The sequence below is a fragment of the Pleurodeles waltl genome, chromosome 2_2 (assembly GCF_031143425.1).
Source record: "Pleurodeles waltl isolate 20211129_DDA chromosome 2_2, aPleWal1.hap1.20221129, whole genome shotgun sequence".
Classification (NCBI taxonomy): domain Eukaryota; kingdom Metazoa; phylum Chordata; class Amphibia; order Caudata; family Salamandridae; genus Pleurodeles; species Pleurodeles waltl.
In genome coordinates, this window is record NC_090439.1 from 1039629811 (window position 1) to 1039648028 (window position 18218).

The following is an 18218-nucleotide window of genomic DNA, read 5'->3' on the forward strand; positions in this document are numbered from 1 at the left end:
TTTTTTTGAGGAGGGGCTGATCTGCCCCACACCAGGGATAATTTTTTTTTGTTTTATGTGTGGTGAGTGACCCCTGGGGGCAGAAACCAATAGATACCAGGGAGTTTTTTTTTTTAATCATCCTTATGCATAAGTGGAGAGGTCCCTTGGGCAAGGGCCGCTTCCTGGGGGGCAAAATATTTTTAGGCCATTTCTGCCAGATCAGCCTAATATAATTAAACCGATCTGCCCCCAGGGGGGCAGAAGCCACTAGACACCAGGGAATTTTTGTTTTATATACTAATGTAAAAGGGGAGCATCCCTTTGGGCAAGGGCGGCTCCCAAAGGGGGGTAAAATATTTTTAGGCCTTTTCCTCCCCCCTGGAATATAATTAGGCCGATCCGCCTCCAGGGAGGGCAGAAACCTCTAGACACCAGAAATATATATATTTTTATTTACTTTATGTTTTTTGTATGGGGAGCGACCCCTTAGGCAAGGGTCGCTCCCCTGGGGGGTGGGGGGGAATTGTATGTAAGCCATTTCTGCCCCCCTTGGAGGCAGATCAGCCTATTTTTGTTAGGCCAATCTGCCCCTAGGGGGGCAGAAACCACTAGACACATGGGATTGGTGTGTGTTTTGTTTGGGGGGGCACCCCTTGGGCAAGGGTCGCTCCCAATGGGGCACATTACTGTTGGCCATATCTGCCCCTTCATGGGGGTAGATTAGCTTATTTTTGAAAGGCTCATCTGCCCCCCCAGGGGGGCGGAAAGCCCACCAGAGACCAGGGAAGATTTTTTTTTCAAAATAGGAGGGTGGGGGTATGGCCATACCCCCACCCCAAATAAATGGGGCAGATGGGACAATTACCCCCGATCCATATCACGGGGGCAGAAAGTCTACTAGGTGGCATGGAATTTTTAAAAGAAAACAAAAAATAGTGGGGTGGTGGCTACCAAACAGTATGGGCCTGGTTATTCCCCCACCCCAACTGAAGGGGGTAACAGTCTTTCAGCTCTCCCCCCGCACACTAAAACATCTTATCCCACGGCAAGCAAGAGGACATTTGATTGTTTTGGTTTTACATTTGGGTCTTGAGACCTTGGTAACTCTCAAAATCGTCCCACTTTGAATGGTGACTTTGGGACGCAGCCAGGTAGAAAAATCCACAAGACCCAGACACATCTGAAATCTAAACATCTGGTTGATTCCAGGGTGGTGTGCTTCACATGCACCCTGCACCATTTTCTTACCCACAATGCCCTGCAAACCTCCAACTTTGCTGGAAATCACACATTTTTCCCAAATGTTTGTGATGGAATCTTCCGGAATCTGCAGGAATCAACAACATTTCAACTACACAACATTGTCTCTTCTATAACGATAAAAATTCTGCTGCACTTGTCAACCTAAAAATGTTTTTTTTCAAACTGCCCTTTTGGACACGTGTTGGTTCTCCCTCAGTTTCGACAAGTTTTTGGCTCCTTCCAGTCACAGGCACTTGGCCCACCTACACAAGTGAGGTATCATTTTTACCGGGAGACTGAGAGGAACGTTAGGTGGTAGGAAATATGTCCTAATACAGTGATCCCACACAGAAATGTGGGGAAAATAATTTTTTTGCTAAATTTGAGGTTTGCTGAGGATTTTGGGTATGAAAACATTGGGGGATTCATGCAAGTCATACCTCCCTGAACTCCTTCAGGTGTCTAGTTTTCAGAAGTGTCTGGGTTTGGTAGGTTTCCCTAGATGGCTGCTGAGTCCAGACCCAAAAACGCAGGTGCCCCTCCCCAAAAACAGGATGTTTTGTATTTGATAATTTTCATGTGTCCAGATAGTGTTTTGGGGCATTTCCTTTCACGAGCAGTAGAATTAACCACACAAATGAGGTACCATTTTTATTTGGAGACTTGGGGGGAATGCTGGGTGGAAGGAAATTTGTGGCTCCTCTCAGATTCCAGAACTTTCTGTCACCGAAATGAGAGGAAAAAGTGTTTTTTTGGTGACATTTTGGGGTTTGCAAAGGACTCTGGGTAACAGAACCTGGTCAGAGCCCCACAAGTCACACCATCTTAGATTCCCCTAGGTGTCTAGTTTTCAAAAATGTGCAGGTTTGCTAGGTTTCCCTAAGTGCCGGCTGAGCTAGAGGCCAAAATCCGCAGCTAAGCACTTTAAAAAAAACAGCTCTGTTTACTTTGGGAAAATGTGATATGTCCACATTGTGTTTTGGGGCATTTCCTGTTGCGGTCGCTAGGCCTACCCACACAAGTGAGGTACCCTTTTTATCGGGAGACTTGGAGGAACACTGGGTGGATGGAAATTTGTGGCTCCTCTCAGATTCCAGAACTTTCTGTCACCAAAATGAGAGGAAAAAGTGTTTTTTGGCCAAATGTTGTGGTTTGCAAAGGATTCTGGGTAACAGAATCTGGTCAAAGTCCCACAAGTAACCCCATCTTAGATTTCCCTAGGTGTCTAGTTTTTAGAAATGCACAGGTTTGGTAGGTTTCCTTGGGTGCCGGCTGAGCTAGAGGCCAAAATCCACAGCTAGGCACTTTGCAAAAAACACCTTTGTTTTCTTTGGGAAAATGTGATGTATCCACGTTGCGTTTTGGGGCATTTCCTGTCGCGGGCGCTAGGCCTACCCACACAAGTGAGGTACCATTTTTACTGGGAGACTTCGGGGAATGCTGGATGGAAGGACATTTGTGGCTCCTTTCAGATTGCAGAAATTTCTGTCACCGAAATGAGAGGAAAATTTGTTTTTTTGGCCAAATTATGAGTTTTGCAAAGGATTCTGGGTAACAGAACATGGTCAGAATCCCACAAGTCACCCCCTCTTGGATTCCCCTAGGTATCTAGTTTTCAAAAATGCACAGGTTTGGTAGGTTTCCCTAGGTGCCGGCTGAGCTAGAGGCCATAATCTACAGCTAGGCACTTTGCAAAAAACATGTCAGATTTCAATATAAAAATGTGATGTGTCCATGTTGTGTTTCCTGTCACGAGAATTAGGCCTACCCATGCAAGTGATGTACCATTTTTATCGGGAGACTTGGGGGAACACAGAATAGCAAAACAAGTGTTATTGCCCCTTGTCTTTCTCTAAATTTTTTCCTTCCAAATGTAAGACAGTGTGTAAAAAAGATGTCTATTTTAGAAATGCCCTGTAATTCACAGGCTAGTATGGGCACCCCGGAATTCAGAGATGTGCAAATAACCACTGCTTATCATCACCTTATCCTGTGCCCATTTTGGAAATACAAAGGTTTTCTTGATACCTATTTTTCACTTTTTATATTTCAGCAAATTAATTGGTGTGTACCCGGTATAGATTGAAAACCCATTGCAAGGTGCAGCTCATTTATTGGCTCTGGGTACCTAGGATTCTTGATGAACCTACAAGCCCTATATATCCCCGCAACCAGAAGAGTCCAGCAGACGTAATGGTATATTGCTTTCAAAAATCTGACATTGCACGAAAAGGTTACAGAGTAAAACGTGGATAAAAATGGCTGTTTTTGTCACCTCAATTTAAATATGTTTTTATTTCAGCTGTTATTTTCTGTAGGAAACACTTGTAAGATCTAATACCTCTTGCTGACTTTCAGAAATGTTTAGCTTTCTGGGATCCGTCACTGGTTTTATACCTATTTCTGTCACTAAGTGGAAGGAGGCTGAAAGCACAAAAAATAGTAAAAATGGGGTATGTCCCAGTAAAATGCCAAAATTGAGTTGAAAAAATGGGGTTTTCTGATTCAAGTATGCCTGTTCCTGAAAGCTGGGAAGATGGTGATTCTAGCAAAATAAACCCTTTGTTGATGCCGTTTTCAAGGAAAAAAACACAAGCCTTCTTCTGCAGCCCTTTTTTCCTATTTTGTTTTTAAAAACGAAATGTTGGCTGTATTTTGGCTAATTTCTCGGTCTCCTTCAGGGGAACCCACAAAGTCTGGGTACCTCTAAAATCCCTAGGATGTTGGGAAAAAGGACGCAAATTTGGCGTGGGTAGTTTTTGTGGACAAAAAGTTATGAGGGCCTAAGCGCAAACTGCCCCAAATAGCCAAAAAAAGGCTTGGCACCTGAGGGGGAGAAGGCCTGGCAGCGAAGGGGTTAAAGTCATTGTATGGAAAGACCATTGCAAAACTAATGTCTTTCTCTCTCTTTCTTACATCCCATTATGGGATGGACGAGAGAGAGACAGGAAGCAAGAGATTGAGTGAGAGAGATATATGTAGATAAAGAGATTGACAGAGAGAACCTGAAAGAGAGAGAGACAGAGAGAGAGAGAGAGAGAGAGAGAGAGAGGCTGATAAGGATTTGATGAATGATACAGTTAGAATTATATATTTCTGTACAAATTGAAAATAAAAATTTATCTGTTATGTTAAAAGAATGAAATCACCCTTCAGTATGGACCTTAAGTATTTGAAGTTGAAAGTCAAAGTAAAGCAGGAAAATGACAAATGACACAACTAGACTCGATTTCCCCATCTCCAGTCTGATAGTCTGACACCTTAACCACATGAAAGTGATTTCATGCTATCTACTCTCTAGACATCCCTATTGCACTGCATCCAAAGAGTTAGCCAGCAAACAGAAGTAAGTTCTCCATCACTAGGAACATTTAACATTCAAAACACTAGTAAATAAACAGACACACTGCCATGAGATGCTAGGATTGGTACTTTCAACCACCTGACTTGCAGTCCAAGAGATTTAATATTAGGCAAAAAGTGATTCATTTCTGCTGTTCATTAAAACATAACTATAACATGCAAACCAAACATCTTTCTAATGTGACGCTTTGAAGTCATTGTCTGGAGAGACCATTGTAATACCAATCTTTCTCTCTCTCTCTCTCTCTCTCTCTCTCTCTCTCTCTCTCTCTCTCTCTCTCTCTCTTTCTCTCTCTCTTTCTCTCTCTCAATCTCTCACCCTCATTACATTATGGGATTTTAAAAGAGAGAGAGAGAAAGTGAGAGATTGAGAGAGAGAGAGCTATTTCAAGAAAGAGCTTAACAGAGGGAAAATGAGGGGAAAATAGGAAGATAGGATTTTAGGCTTTGATGAATGATATAGTAAGAATGAGATATATCTGGACAAACTTGAAAAGAAAAATGCATTTATCAAGTGAAAGGAGTGAGATTACCTTTTGGTATGTATCTTAAATATTTGAAGTTGAAAAAAAAATAAGAAAGGGAAACAACAGCTGACACATATAGACCAGAGTTCCAAACTTTCAGTGTGCTAGTTTGAAGTCTTAACCACTATACTACAGGCGACTCCTTACTGTGCACTGCCAGACATCCCTATGACACAGAACCCAAAGAGAGTGAAAGGACAAAGACCCAACTGTTCCATCACTAGGAAACATTTATCATTCAAAACACTGGTAAATAAACAGATGCTTTGCCATGAGATACTAGGATTGGAGCCTTCAGCCGACTCACTGACAGTCCACGAGCTTTACCATTAGGCAAGAAGTGATTCTCTTCTATTGTTCATCAAAAATTAACTATAACATTCAAACAAAACATCTTACTAGTGTGATGCTTTAAAGTCATTGTAAGGAAAGACCATTGCATTGCATGCAGAATGCGGATGTGGATTGACGCTGAGGCGCTATGCAGAGTTCTACAGTAATGACACAGGAAGAGTGCGAAGTAAAGACACGGAGCAAGGATGGGGGAGAGTGAAGCAAGTAATGAGGGAGTGGATGACAAGTGACTAGTATACTCCTTTGGACTGGGCCAGGCTAGGCTGAGCTAGGCTGGGTTGGACTGGGCGGACAGCTGGAGCGGGAGCAGTATGAGCAGCCACCGTAAACCAGAAGCAGGAAGAAGGAAGACTAGACTGCTTCTGTGAGGCGGCAAGGGTGAGAGCAGCAAGTAAACCAATTTAATACATTTTCCTTTCTGAACCGCACCGCACTGCACATTGTGCCTGACACAAATTACCACTCACCACCCCGTCCTCTCCATGCATTGAGTGAGAGCTAACTTTATATATGCTGACTTCACCCCATAATTAACTGTTCATTTTGTACTTGTTATGTGCACATTCTTGTGCTCTCATCTGGACTTGTACAGTTCTGACTGGAGCTGTTAAATTTTAGATTAATTTGGGGCTACAGTCTTGAGCAGCAGGACCTCAGCAGTCTTTAGGTAAAATAGAGTGACTTAACCTAGTGGACTTTTATATTCTAACTGCATGGCACTTTTTGAATCTTTCACTGCTGCTCATGTTAATACTAGCAGACAAAACCATTGCGACCATTGTATGGAGCTTCAGAACTTTTGTCCTGGATCTTTGCTCTTACTTCAGTGACCCGTTTGTTTGTGACGCCTGATCCCAGCACTAATGCTCCTATTCGCAGAAGGTACAGTTTGACCCTTCTGCCCCACATGGTGGTATTGTTTTGCGCCCAATTTTTTCTTTAGCCACTATCCCGGAGGCAGAGGCTTGTGAGGTGTTCTGGTAAAGTTGGTAGAGGGCTGTGAACAGTTCCCTTGGGGGATCAAGGAAGGGGAAGGTGGTGCAAAGTAGGGGTTGGGTACAATGGTCTGGCAGTGTGGGAGCAGAGAGTGCCCTTTGTTGTTCTGAAGCTTGTTTGACCCCCCAAGAAAGTCCTTTGACTGTGAGCTTTATTAAAAGTGGGTCATTGTACTGGAGTCTAGGTTATGACAGCCAAGAAGCTTCACTCTGCGAGGTTGGTCTCCACAAGAGCCTTTAAAAAACCAAAAGCTAATGCCCTGAGAAATAAGTCCTAGCATATGAATATAGTGAAAGGCTTTAATACAATTTCCACTTTCTTCTCTAAAAGAGACGTGGGAATGAATAAATTAGCCTCCATCGTGAGCCTCCAGGAAATACCTATGAATCCTTCATCCGAAATTAAAGCACTCACTACATCTACTATACCCACTGTGGCCATCAATCTGGAGGAGCATATGGTCCAGTCAACTTCATTGATAAGGGAAAACGCTCCTCTTGCTGTAGACTCTACTCTACTGGATATCCAAATAGCTACAGTGTCCATTATGCCTTGAACACCCATAGTTCCCTCAGCTTCCCTCCCATCTCTGGATGCCATGGAAAATTAGATGGGTTCCCTTTTGGGGCCCCCTCCTAAGATGCACCTGTTTAGTAATACTCCCAGTGAAAGATGCCTAGGGATGTCTGATACTCCCAAATACATTTTTCAATCCTTATAAGAACAAGGATTTGCTGTCTGATACTCTTAATTGTCTAGAAAGAGTCCTGTCCTCGATTCTTGTCCTGATGGGGAAATCCATAAATAATTTGAATCAAATCCTGGGTGTGATTCTGGCTTTAACAAAATTCTTGGGGGCATATTTATACTCCGTTTGCGCCAAATTTGCGTCGTTTTTTTCGACGCAAATTCGGCGCAAAACTAACGCCATATTTATACTTTGGCGTTAGACGCGTCTAGCGCCAAAGTATGAGGAATGAGCGTCATTTTTTTGCGTGAACGCCTTCCTTGCGTTAATGAGATGCAAGGTAGGCGTTCCCGTCTAAAAAAATGACTGCAACGCAAATGCGTCGTATTTATACTCCCGGGCAAAAATCACGCCCGGGAGTGGGCGGGGCAAAAAACCCCGCATTTGCGCCTCTTTTTAACGCCTGGGTCAGGGCAGGCGTTAAGGGACCTGTGGGCTCAAAATGAGCCCACAGCTGCCCTCCCATGCCCCCAGGGACCCCCCCTGCCACCCTTGCCCACCCCAGGAGGACACCCAAGGATGGAGGGACCCATCCCAGGGACATTCAGGTAAGTTCAGGTAATTATAATTTTTTTTTTTTTTTAATATTTTTTTTGGCTTAAGGGGGCCTGATTTGTGCCCCCCTACATGCCACAATGCCCAATGACCATGCCCAGGGGACATAAGTCCCCTGGGCATGGCCATTGGGCAAGGGGGCATGACTCCTGTCTTTACTAAGACAGGAGTCATGTAAATGGCGTCTGGGCGTCGTTAAAAATGGCGCAAATCGGGTGGAGACGATTTTTTTGCGTCAACCTGACTTGCCCCATTTTAAGACGCCCTAACGCCATTTTCCCCAACACCGGCGCTGCCTGGTGTACATGGTTTTTTTCCACGCACACCAGGCAGCGCCGGTCTGCTAGCGCCGGCTAACGCCATTCAATAAATACGGCGCCCGCATGGCGCTTCAGAATGGCGTTAGCTGGCGCTAAACTTTTTGACGCTAAACTGCGTTAGCGCAGTTTAGCGTCAAAAAGTATAAATACGGGCCTTAGTCTTGGACAAATGGACCGTTTAGAAAAAGGCTACATCTCCTTTGGCCAAAGGATGTGTTTCTCAGAGTAAATTCCTACCTGAGCGATCCCACCCTCGTTTTTCCATAAAAAAGTTTCATAGGGTGGAGGAGGTCTCTTACTCTTGCCATAAGGATTCAAATACTCAAGCTGGCCCGACCCCAATGTTGGCTACAAGATAAAGGGAGTCAAGACATACTCAAGCTTGATCATTCTCATTCTCAGAAGATGTTTTTTATGACAGGGCATGAGTCTTTACTGCCTACAATTGCGCCTCTCGCAAAAAAGCAAAAGGGAAAAAGCATTTTCCTATTTTTCAAAGTAAGGAGGCCTTAGTTGAACTGGAAAAGAAGAAAATATTGAGCAAGAATAAGAGTGAGAATGCGCAAAGGACTTAAAAGAGGAGAAAACTCAGTTGAATAAGTAAAAGACAGTCAAGAAAGCTTTGCTTTGATCTGAACTCTGTCCTGCCTCCTCTCTCAAACATTGGTCTGTCCCTTAATACAGAAAACGTGGCAGGAGTCTCTGCTGAAGAAAGGATAAGACTTCCTTCTCTCACATTGCTTCCAGTCATTTTGTTGGCATTATTGCCAAACTCCCAAGGTGGAATTGTCCTGCTTGCAGCAGCCTCGTGCCTGACAGTAGTGACATCCCCTCATATCTTGAATCCCCTAGCTGAACTGTTAATTTCTAAAGTAGGAAATAATGTAATGTATGGTGTCACTGAGACAGTGTGTGTTGGAAAAATCACTGAATCTAACATCTAGGGGATTGAAGAAGTTTTGTAATTATGTATGGAGCATAGGCTCTGAGAAATTGGAGACTGTAAAATCTGATCCCCATTTAAGGAAAGTGGTCTCAGGTGAAATACCGGATAAAGACCACATTGATTATTGCTTTTATAATTCTTCTTCACACTCAAACGGTTTATGTGCCTTCCATAAAGCAATGGGGCAAAGGCATTTTATGCATCTGCTTTTTGTCTTCAAGGCGAAAGTTCCTCCAATGTTATTGGATGCCACAGAATTTATTAATATGTCAAAATGGTGCTTCCTAGAGAAAATGGAGGGGCAAATATTATGCAAGGTGTGTAGTTTTAATTCTGCTTTTCTGACTCCAGCAATTAGGATGGAATTTAGCTTAATAAGCTCCTAGGTACAAGGGCTGGCCAGTGTGATCTGGTGAGGCTACCAGCTGAAGAACAATGAAAAGAAGACAATGAGGACATTTATGAATCAAGAAATATTTGGCACTGATGTAGGCAAATAGTTCTTTTCTAGAGATTTCTCTCTGGCCTTGAGATATTTGGGCTTACAGAAAGAGGCTATGGCCTCCATTTCTTCTCTAGAATTTAAAATCTAATTAAAAGGCAATATGAACATAGCTAGTTGTCAGAAAGATCTCACGTATTGTATGATGAAGAAAAGGTTGGAGATGATATCCTGGGCCAGTTGTCCAAAGGTAGCCCAAAAGTACATGTCCTGGAACTTGGACCATGGCATTCGCCGCTTTATGATTTTATTTCAAGTGAACTTACTTCTGTTAAATGACTTAAGAGGAAAATTGTCCTTTTCTGGAGATGCAAGGAAAGAATGCAAATTTTGTGATATGGGATGCCAAGATCTTAATCATGTTCTTTTTGTCTGTCCTGCATTAGTACCTTTGTGGCATCACCATTTACGGCTAATGTTTTTACAGAATAATGTAACATCTGTTGAGGCAGCATGAGAGTTTCTCTTTTTTCCTAATAATGAAGTTATTTGTATGAGCATTTTTTAATTCTTCAAAGGATTTATGAATTTATATTAATGGTTTCCTGATGACTGCTATGCTATAGTGGGTTCACCCATGTTTTTTTAAAATATTTCACACTTATGGCTTGCTGCTGTGACAAGGGTCAGTTTTCTATTGGAAGAGTACTTGAGACCACTCTACACAATGCTATCATACCAGGTCACATTTTAAATATTTTTTTAAGGTTTATGTATGTAGTTTAATCTAGATTTGGTTTGATCCTACGTTCTTGGTGGGAACTTAAATGGCTGCTTTTTCCGGAGTATTTGGTTTATTGGGTAGTTTAAATGTTGGATATTTCACTTAAATTATTTAATAAGATTTCTTTTGCTCCCAAGACTGCATTGGTGTCTTTTAATCATGGCTTTTATTCTTTTCCTAAGGTGTAAGATTATGGTATGTTCATATTGTATTACTTTGATCATGTGGACCTCTTTGAGTTCCAAATCATGAATAAAGAATTGAATTTAATGGAGAGACCATTGCAAAACCAATCTCTCTCTCTCTCTCTCTCTCGTTGTCTTCCATCCTATTATGGGATGATAGAGAGAGAGAGAGAAAGATAGAAAATGAGAGATTGAGAGAGAAAGAGATTTAGAGAAATACATTCACAGAGAGAAATTGAGAGAGAGAGAAAGAGAGAGAGAGAAAGGGAGGTTTAGGCTTTGACGAATTACATAGTTAGAATGCTATACTTTTGGACAAATTGAAAAGAAAATGTATTTGTCAAGTAAAAAGAGTGAGATCACCATTTGGTATGTACATCAAGGGGCATATTTAAGAAAAGTGGCGCTGCACACAATAGCGTCAGAATTTTTGATGCTAGTCCGGCACTTGCAGGATGAGCGTGAAAAAATGTTTGACGCTAATCTTGGAAAGCACCCACAGGACCATTGTAACCAATGGAAGCCTTCTTCAGTTTTTGGACCCCCTTATAGGGGAACGCCCCCTTTGCATACATTATGCCTGGTGCAGGCATACTGTAGCGCAGAGGGATACAAAGTGGCGCAATTCATACATTGCACCACTTTGTAAATATGACACAGCGTTTTTGGCCTTCTAACACCACATTAGAGTAAACAAAAGAATCTAATGTGACTTTAGAATGGCACTAGGGGCTCTTAAATATGTCCCTACATGTTGAAGTTGAAAAAAAAGCAAAACAGGGAAATCACAGCTGATGAATTCAGACCAGAAGCCCCAACTTTTAGGGTGAGGGTTTGAGACCTTAACCACTAGTTCAGACATGTCTATGACACTGAACCAAAAGAGTTTGACAGAAAAAAGAGTAATTGTTCCATCAGTCTCTCTCTCTTCCATCCCGTTATGGAACGGAAAAGAGAGAGAGAGAGAGAGAGATAGAGAGAGAGAGAGAGAGACTGAAAGTGAGAGATTGAGAGAGAGAGAGAGAGAGAGAGATGTTTTAAGAAACAGATTGACAGATCAAAATTTAGAGAGAGAGAGAGAGAGAAAGAGAGGGTTTTTAGTCTTTGATGAATGATATTGTTAGAATGCAACATTTCTGGACAAACCGAAAAGAAAATGTATTTGTTAAGCAAAAAGAGTGTGATCACCTTTTGGTTTGTACCCTAAATTTGGAAGGAAATATTAAGGCAGGGTAATGAAAGCTGAAACATCTAGACCAGGGCCACCAGCCTTTAGGGTGAGGATCTGAAACAGTAACTGCTAGGCTACATATGACTCCTTTGGGTCTATTCTCTAGACATTCCTAATGCACTAAGGAATGTTTCAGATTCGAAACACTAGTAAATTAACAGACACACTACAATGGGATACTAGGATTGAAATCTTCAATCTACTGACTGACAGTCCAAGAGCTTTAAAATTAGGCAAGAAGTGACTCTTTTCTGTTGTGCATCAAAACCTAACTATACTATTCAAACCAAACATCTTTCTAATATGACACTATCAAGTCATTGTATTGAGAGACCATTGTAAAATCAATCTCTCTCTCTCTTCCATCCCGTTATGGGATGGAAGATAGAGAGTAAGACAGACAGAAAGTGCGAGATTGAGAGAGAGAAAGCTATTTAGAGAGATAGATTGACAGGTAGAAATTGACAGAGAGACAGAGAGAGAGGTTGTTTAGGATTTCATGAATGATATATTTAGATTGCGATATTTCTCGACAAATTGAAAATAACACGTATTTGTCAAGTAAAAAGAGTAAGATAATCATGTGCTTTAGACCTTAAATTTTGAAGTTGAAAAATATCTAAGTCAGGGAAATGTCAGCTGACACATCTAGACCAGAATCCACAAATTTCAGAGTCAGGTTCTAAGGGGTAAATCACGAGGCTACAGGTGATCACTCTCCAGATATGACTATGACACTAATCCCAAAGATAAATAAACAGACACACTGCCATGAGATTCTAGGAATGGAAACTTTGCCTACTGACTGACAGTCCAAAAGCTTTAACATTAGGCAAAAAGTGACTCTTTTCTGTTGTTCATCAAAACGTAACTATAACTTTCAAGCCAAAGATTTTTCTGATGTGATGCTTTCAAAGTCATTTTATAGAGAGACCATTGCAAAACCAATTTGTCTCTCTCTGTCTCTCTTCCAACCCGTCATGGGATGGAAGAGAGAGAGAGAGAGAGAGAAAGAGAGAGCGAGAGTGAGAGAGAAAGAGAGAGAGAGGGAGAGAGAGAGAGAAAGTAAGAGATTGAGAGAGAGCTAGTTGGAGAAAAATATTGACAGGAATTGAGAGAGCGAAGAGAGAGAGAGAAACAGGTGTGATGAATGAAATATGAGAATGTGATGTTTCTGGACAAATTGCAAAGAAAATGTATTTGTTAAGTGAAAAGAGTGAGATCCCGTTTTGGTTTGTACCTTCAATTTTTAAGTTGAAAAAAAAACAAGTCATGACTATGTCAACTGAAATATCCAGATTAGATCTCAAAGCCTTCTGAGTCAGGGTGAGAGGCCTTAATCACTAGCCTAAGGGTGACTCCTTAGTGGTTGTTTTCCAGACATGCTTATAACACTGAACACAAAGAGGGTGATGAGAAAGAGGCATAAATGCTCCATCACTAGGAATGTTTAACATTCAAAACACTAGTAGAGAAACAGACACAAAACCATGAAATACTAGAACTGGAATCTTCAACATACTGACTGACAGTCACAACAGCTTTAAGATTAGGTAATAAGTGACTCTTTTCTGTTGTTCTCCAAAACGTAACTATAACATTCAAACCAAACATTTTTCCGATGGGATGCTTTGAAGTCATTGTATGGAGAGACCATTGCAAAATCAGTCTCCCTCTTCAGCTCTTCTATCCCTTTATGGGATGGAAGAGAGAGAGAGAGAGAGAAAGAGAAAGAAAGAGGGAGAGAGAAAGAGAGAGTGAGAGATTGAGAGAGAGAGAGAGAGCTATTGTAGCAAACTGGTCTTCTTTGCAGATGCCCCCACTTTTTGCCCCCATCTGAACTGCTAGATGCTGGTTTTTAACTCCATTAGTGTTCTGAGGCCTGCTAACCAGGCCCCAGTACCAATGCTCTTTCCCTTAAATCTGTATGTCAAATTGCATAGGCCAATTGGCAAGCACTTTACCACCCCTGCAAGTCCCCAGTAAATGGTACCCAGGGTACCTTGGGCAAGGGCGGTAAAGAGGGTATTAGGACTGCAGCACTGATTGTACCACCCTGAATACCCCAAGTAAAAAGAGAAACTGCAGATTTGCCATGTCAGCCTGCTGCTCGAGTGAGACTCTGCCCACACCAGATGCAGGCAGACTCCCTTTTACTGCCCATGACCAGGTTAATCATCCCTAAGGTAGGCCCCCTGTAGCCCAGGGGACAGGATGCACTGTTTCATGAGTGGGGACATGTGTGCAGGAGCACATATGCCCCTGTGCTGGCATTTAAACTGCAATGCTGCCCCGAGTAACCAAAATGTATTTGTCAAGCAAAAAGAGTCAGATCACCTTTCGGTTTGTACCTTAAATTTAGAAGCTGAAAAAAAAGTACGTGAGGGATATAACATCTGACACATCTAGACAAGAATCCCCAGCCTTATAAGTTAGGGTCTGACGACTTAACCACTAGGTTACAGGTAATTCCTTAGTGTCTCTTCTCCAGATATGCCTATGACACTGAATCCAACGAGGGTGACAGGAAATAGATGTAAATGTTCCATCACTAGGAAGGTTTACCATTCAAAACACCAGTAAATAAACAGACACACTGCCATGAGATAAACATACTGACTGACAGTCCAAGAGCTTTAACATTAGGCAAGAAGTGACCCTTTTCTGTTGTTCATCTAAACGTATTATAACATTCAAACCAAACATATTTCTAGTGTGACTCTTTGTATGGAAAAACCATTGCATAACCAGTCTCTCTCTCTCTCTCTCTCTCTCTCTCTCTCTCCCTCTCTCTCTCTCTTTCTCTGTCTCTTTCTCTCTCTCTCTTTCGTCTCTCTCTCTTTTCCATCACATTAGAGAGAGAGAGAGAGAGAGAGAGAGAGAGAGAGACAGAGACAGAAAGTGAGACATTGTGAGAGAGAGAGAGCTATTTAGAGAAATAGATTGACACAGAGATATTGAGAAAGAGAGAAAGAGTTTTTTTAGGCTTTGATGAAACATATAGTTTGTAGGTGATATTTCTGGGCAAACTGATAAGAAAATGCATTTGTGAATTGAAAAGAGTAAGATATCCTTTCCTTTGTATCTTAAATTTTGAAGTTGAAAAAAAGAAATGACTGCTGATACATGTAGGATAGAACCCCAAACATTCAAGGTGAATGTCTGAGGCCTTAACCACTAGGCTACCAGTCAAACTTGTCCAGACATGCCTATGGCACTGAATCCAAAGAGGGTGATGGGAAAAGGACATAAATGTTCCAACACTAGGAATCTCTAACATTCAAAATACTACTAAATAAAATGATACATGGCCATGAGATACTAGGATTTGATTTTTAACATACTGACTGACACTCCAAGAGCTTTAACGTTAGCCAAGAAGTGACTCTTTTCTGTTGATCATCAAAACATAAGCATAACATACAAACCACACATATATCTAGTGTGACGCTTTGAAGTCCTTATACGGAGAGAGCATTGCAAAACCAATATCTCGCTCTCTCTCTTCCATCCCATTATGGAGTGGAAGAAAGAGAGTGGGAGAAAGAGACCATGAGAGAATGGGAGAGAGAGAGCTATTTAGAGAAAGAGATTCATAACAAGAATTTGAGAGAGAGAGAAAGAGTTTTTTTAGGCTTTGATGAATGATATAGTTAGAATGTGATATTTCTGGACAAATTGAAAAGAAAATGTATTTGTCAAGTAGAAAGAGTGAGACCACTTTTTGGTTTGTACAGTTGAAAAAAAAATAAGTGCAGGAAATGACAGTTGGCACAACTAGACCAGAACTCCCAACCTTCAGGGTAAGATTCTGAGAACGTAGGCCCATATTTATATTTTTTTAGCGCCGCATTTGCGCCGCTTTTTGATGCAAAAGCATTGCAAACTTACAAAACACAAAATGACACAAATGCTGCGCTAAAAAGGTATAAATATGGGCCTTAATTACTAGGCTACAGGTAAGTGCAGTTTCTTTTTCAGAGGGTGGCAGGAAAGAGATGTGTATTTTACATCACTGGGAATGTTTAACATTCAAAACACTAGTAAATAAACAGACACGCTGCCATGAAATACTAGGGATGGAGTCTTTACCTACGAACTGGCAGTCCAATAGCTTTTACATTAGGCAAGAGGTGACTCTGTACTGTTGTTTATCAAAAATGTAACTATAATATTCAAACCAAACACTTTTCTAGTGCGTTGCCCCTTGGAGGTCATTCTATGGAGACACCATCTCAAAACCAATCTTTCCCTATCTCTTCCATACCATTATGTTATGTTATGTTTTAATACACTTGTAAAGCGCACATACTACAAACAAGGTTTTGTGGTGCTAAAAACACAAACAGCTAGTCGTAGGGCTGTTTGAAAAGCCACGTCTTCAACAGGGATCTAAAGTTACCATATGAAGTGGAAGCTCTGATGTCAATGGGCAGAGACTTCTAGAAGCCCCAGTCCTGTATGCTTGAATAGAGGAACTTCGAATAGATTTTGGCAACCGGTCCTCAGATTGCGCTGTGGAGTATAATGCCTGATGCTGAAACTCACAAAAGCAGGGCTTTTGCCAAAATGTTGATGGAGCACTTTCCACCTTGGGTTCAGTAACCACATGCGCTCTGGTAAGATGCCACACTTACCCCACCTACACTCGAAGTCAACCACATCCTTGGATTCAGTGATCGCGCGCTGACTATCACAGAGGCCTCCTCCCATGAGCTTCCAGCGCGATCAGAAGAGAAATGCAAAGCATTTCTCTCCCGATCATGTGGAGGAGGCAGGCGAGGCTTCAAATGGAAGGAAATGAATTTCCTTCCCTTTGATGTCTCTCTCAGTGTTTTAGCAGCCGGATTGCAAGCAATGTGGTTGCTAAAATGCCCACTAGACACCAGGGATTTAAATTTTTTAAGGAAATTGGAACAAGGGCGCGACCCCTTGGGCAAGGGTCGCTCCCATGGGGGGCATTTTTTTAAGGCCTTTTCTGCCCCCCAGGGAAACCTCCAGGCACCAGGGATCATTTTTTTTTTTTTGTTGAGGTGGGGCGCGTCCCCTTAGGCAAGGGTCGCTCCCTTAGGAGGCAAATTATATTTAGGCCATTTCTGTCCCCCTTGGGGGCAGATTGGCCTATTTTTATGAGGCCAATCTGCCCCCAAGGGGGACAGAAACCACTAGACACCAGGGAGTTTTTTTTTCTCGTGAATTTTACACAAGGGGATCGACCCCTTAGGCAAGGGTCGTCCCCCTTGGGGGAAAATTTATTTTAGGCCATTTCTGCCCCCCTGGGGGGAAGAAACCACTAGGCACCGGGGATTTGTTTTGTTTGTTGTTGTTTTACAGAAGGGGAGCGACCCCTTAGGCAAGGGTCGCTGCCCTGGAGGGGCAAATTGTATTTAGGCCATTTCTGCCCCCTAGGCCAATCTGCCCCCCCAGGGCAAAAAAAAAATATGTGTTTTTTTTTGTTGTTTGTTTGTTTTTTAGAGATGGGGAGTGACCCATTAGGCAAGGGTCGGTCCCCTGGGGGGCAAATTGTGTTTAGACCATTTCTGCCTCCCCTTGGGGGCAGATCGGTGGATTTTGGGTCAATCTGCCCCCAAGGGGGCCAGAAACCACTAGGCACCAGGGATCTTTTTTTTTGTGCCAACGTTACGCAAGGGGAGCGACCCCGTAGACAAGGGTCGCTCCCCGTGGGGTTTGGGGGGCAAATTTATTTTAGCCCATTTCTGCCCCCCCTGGGGCCGGCTGAGCTAGATGCCAAAATCCACAGATAGGCCATTTCCTTTCGTGGGATCAAGGCCTACCCGCACCAGTGAGGTACCATTTTTATTGGGAGACTTGGGGGAACGCTGGGTGGAAGGGAATTTGTGTCTCCTCTCAGATTCCAGAACTTTCTGTCACTGAAATGAGAGGAAAAAGTGTTTTTTTTGGTCAAATTATGAGGTTTGCAAAGGATTCTGGGTAACAGAACATGGTCAGTACCCCACAAGTAACCCCCATCTTGGATTCCCCTAGGTGTCTAGTTTTCAAAAATGAGCTGGTTTGCTAGGTTTCCCCAGGTGCCGGCTGAGCTAGAGGCCAAAATCCACAGGTAGGCACTTTGCAAAAAACACCTCTGTTTTCTGTGAAAAAATGTGATGTGTCCACGTTGTGTTTTGGGCCATTTCCTTTCGTGGGAGCTAGGCCTACCCACACCAGTGAGGTACCATTTTTATTGGGAGACTTGGGGGAACGCTGGGTGGAAGGAAATTTGTGGCTCCTCTCAGATTCCAGAACTTTCTGTCACCGAAATGAGAGGAAAAAGTGTTTTTTTGGTCAAATTTTGAGGTTTGCAAAGGATTCTGGGTAACAGAACCTGGTCAGAGCCCCACAAGTCACCTCATCTTGGATTCCCCTAGGTGTCTAGTTTTCAAAAATGTGCTGGTTTGCTAGGTTTCCCCAGGTGCCGGAGGAGCTACAGGCCAAAATCCACCAGTAGGCACTTTGTAAAAAACACCTCTGTTTTCTGTGAAAAAATGTGATGTGTCCACGTTGTGTTTTGGGCCATTTCCT